General features: G+C 41.5%; 1 protein-coding gene across 1 annotated transcript in view; it reads left to right on the forward strand.

Moving 5' to 3' along the window:
* The first annotated feature begins 1227 nt into the window (after window positions 1–1227).
* LOC109581993 (uncharacterized) overlaps window positions 1228–3430 on the forward strand; it is a 9269-nt gene continuing 7066 nt past the window's right edge. The window contains exon 1 of the mRNA XM_019996527.1: window positions 1228–1297. The gene's annotated coding sequence lies outside the window, so the exon portion shown is untranslated. The remainder of the gene's footprint in view (window positions 1298–3430) is intronic.

Below are 3430 nucleotides of genomic sequence, written 5' to 3' on the forward strand. Positions count from 1 at the left end.
CCTGAGCACCCCCCTCATAGCTGAGCTCAGAAAAAAATTATTCAAATCCTGGACTCTTACATCATTGCTAAGCCTCTTAACAAAGTTATCTAGCCCCCTAATCATAATTTCAGCAGTTTCCAGTGCTTGAAGGAGTGATCAGAAGTCATCAGAAGTACCAGTATGGTTGAAATTATCCTGACCACACCTGTAATTTACGAAAATGAAGGAAAATACCATTTTACTGCCATAAAAGGGGTTTGGCCAAAATTGCGGCACGCTTTGCTTGTCCTTAGCATCTCCCTTTTCCATTTTCTTAATACGCCCGTGGTGACCACACCCGCTTTCAAGGAAAATTGTGCCTTTTAATTTTAATAATAGTTAGACGGTCCTATGCCGTACATTCAAATAGATGCTTTCTCGCCTTAGCCAGGCGAGCTCAGGCTCACCCCAATTATTATGATTTGTTTTCCCTCTGGCTCATTGATCAAACTTTTGCTCGGAGTTAGTAACTCACGTGATCAATTATCAACAAATTTATATTAAATCATTAAAGTGATAATTAATTATTCATAGTTTTAAAGCTAAATACATTGTCATATATTTCACCTTTCTACTTGTAGAATTCCAGTCCCACATCACATCCTTCGGATGTTCGAGGGATTATTAATTTAGGCTCGATTTTTTTATGAAAGATGTAGCCAATGTTATAATTGGAGTGGCCAGAACTTTTGGCATAACTTTAGAAGAGAAGTAAATAGTACCTATTATTAGTTATTTGAAAGGGACCTAGTTTCTGTCAACTGGGTAAGCGAAGTTTACAATATTCTTGCCTTAGCTTCTGTTTTTGACCACTCACCTCACTAGAAAGGTAAGTTTCCATGAATCATTAATTTGTATAATGATATATTAGCAGGGTAGTTTTGTCATTTATGTGATGACTGTAGTCTTGGGCCAGACTATCCATTGATGATAGACCAAAAGGCTTGTTTGTTAGAGAAAAATAATAAAACAACTATAGTGTGACTACAGTGATACAATAAAAGCAGTACTTTGTGGTACTTTCCAATTGGAGTTCATGCTGTCATGTATGTAGTTGTACATTTAGTTACATTTCATTTTCAATGAGTAATGAAAATAATAATTAACAAATAAATGTTGATGCATAAAAAGTGGACATTTGTATGAATGTACTTTATTCCCGTCTATTCTTATCCTTTTAGCTTTCAGAGTCCCACTGCTGACATGAAACAAACGCAAACAACACTTCTACACATAATGGCAGCTGCGATGTTTCATCTACTTGTTACCACACCTGGTAAAGTCACAGTAGCATTTGTCTGAAGTCTATTATCTGTGTATAGCTTTGTAATTTTCACTTCACTTCCTTTAACAACTTTGATATGGGCTGTTTTCCAGACCACCCTGCAGACACGGAGGGTGCGGTTTCGCTTCACGAGACTAGTTCTAAGTTAAGTTCTTGGATTTTTATGCAGGGCAGACACACTTATTAGGCTCTATTTGTTGCATGCAAACTCTTGTCTAGCATCTGAAGTTTATGGACTTTGGCTACTCTTCCTTAAGACAAGCACCTTGCAATGATTATTAGGGAAATACATATACCTCTTCAAAACTAAGAAAGTTACAGAAAAACGTTACATTAGGTTTTCCAAAAGTTTTGGTCTCTTTACTTGTACTATTAAGCCCTGTTTCTCAAAACATCACAGCATCTTACTAGAACCTACTACATTTGGTAAAATTATTAATTGTGGATGCCTTAAACTGCCACCTGTTCTTGATACGTAACTTTTCCAAACCTGAGAACCACAAAACCTCAGAATGAAAGTCAGTCTGTGGACAGAAAGAATGAATAAATGAAAGGCTCCACACTTATGTACAGTAGAAGACAAAGTAAAGTTCACGTTTTAGCACTGTACCATATGATGGTAGAACAAAACTGCTTTTACCATTTTCCTTTTTGTCCCATTTTTACTAGTGCTGGGCAATATGTCAAAACTCACGATATTTAATCGATATAATGCTGTATTGATACTTATCAATATCATTGCCGGTTAGGGCAGAGCTTTAAGTGGGGTTAATCACACCTACTCAGCCTATTTAAGCCTCGTTCGAGGCCACGGTAGACTGCGTGTTTGCAGTTATTTGAGCTGAAGCATTTCAAACCAGTCTTCCAGTCTTATGTGCAGTCTTGTGTCTCTGAGCCTTCTAGCAAGTCTTTCTGTACTTTCTGTTCTGAGGATGGCATCCGTTCATGGGACTACTAGTAGCAGTACTGGTGCTGGGACATCGACAACCACAATCTCTTCCATGACAGTTGGCGTGGGCAGTGCTGGCTCAGCTACTGGTTCTTCTTCCACTAGTACTGCAGTCTCCAGCCATTCCTCATGGCCGATCAATACCAGCAGCACGAACTCCGAGGCTCTCTCAGGACCAGAAGCCCTCATTCGGGTTTTGAACGCTGCTGTAGAGTCTGGGATTGAGAGAGGAATTGATTGAGCTCTCCGTCTCGCCTCCCGTCACCCTGGAGCTGGTGGGCCACCACTGCCTCCCTTGTCTGATGGTTCATGGCCGCCTGGCTCTACAGCTCATTCTCTCCCAGCCATTCCACCCCTATCAGGTATGTAGTTTTGATATTGCTGGTTCATCTGCCTACCATTGCATGGATTGCTTCAGCATTGCATAAATTACATTGATACAATTGCTTTTCTTATAGGCCAATTACATTTTCACACCTTTATTATTGTGTAAGTTTTATACCACAGACACCTTCCCACCTCCCATGCAGGGGGGGGCTTGCAAAAAATGCATTTCTGAGCAGGCTATATGCTATTGGCCGCCCACAGCAGATGGGTCAGGGCCTCATCTTCCCTCTCCTGTATTCTTACTTTATACCTTCTCTTCCCCTCTACTCTTCTTCTCTCTCACTTGATCCCTTCCTCTCCCCCTGTTCTCTTCTTTTCTCCCCCCAATTCTCTGTCTACCTTTGTGCAGATGCAAGCTCACTCAGGGTCAGCTCAGCAGTGACCAGTGAGGTGGGGCACAGCCTTCCAGCCTCATTGTCATCCGCAGCAGACATGACCCACTCGCCCTTATTCTCAATGGTTAGCACCCTGAATTGGGATCCTTTAAGCCTGTGGTCGCACCATACAGCACTAGCCACAGCTAAGACAGCAGCTATATCACTAGCCACGTCTCTTCCCACCATCCCCGGCAAGGTGGTTGAGAAGATCAGAAGTGGGGGCTACGTTGAGCTCAAGAAGCTGTTAGTCGACAATTATACACTGGTTGAACGGCTTCAAGAGCTTGGCCAATCATCTCAGCTACTTGCCGCTCCCTTGAAGATGAGAGATATTGCAGATCCCGTCATGGATCTTTTGTTTTCTATCGCTAATTGCCGTCAAAACTGATCATGAGCCAACTAAACAATTAT

Source organism: Amphimedon queenslandica, unplaced genomic scaffold, assembly GCF_000090795.2.
Source record: "Amphimedon queenslandica unplaced genomic scaffold, v1.1 AMPQUscaffold_13407, whole genome shotgun sequence".
In the NCBI taxonomy this organism is placed as follows: domain Eukaryota; kingdom Metazoa; phylum Porifera; class Demospongiae; order Haplosclerida; family Niphatidae; genus Amphimedon; species Amphimedon queenslandica.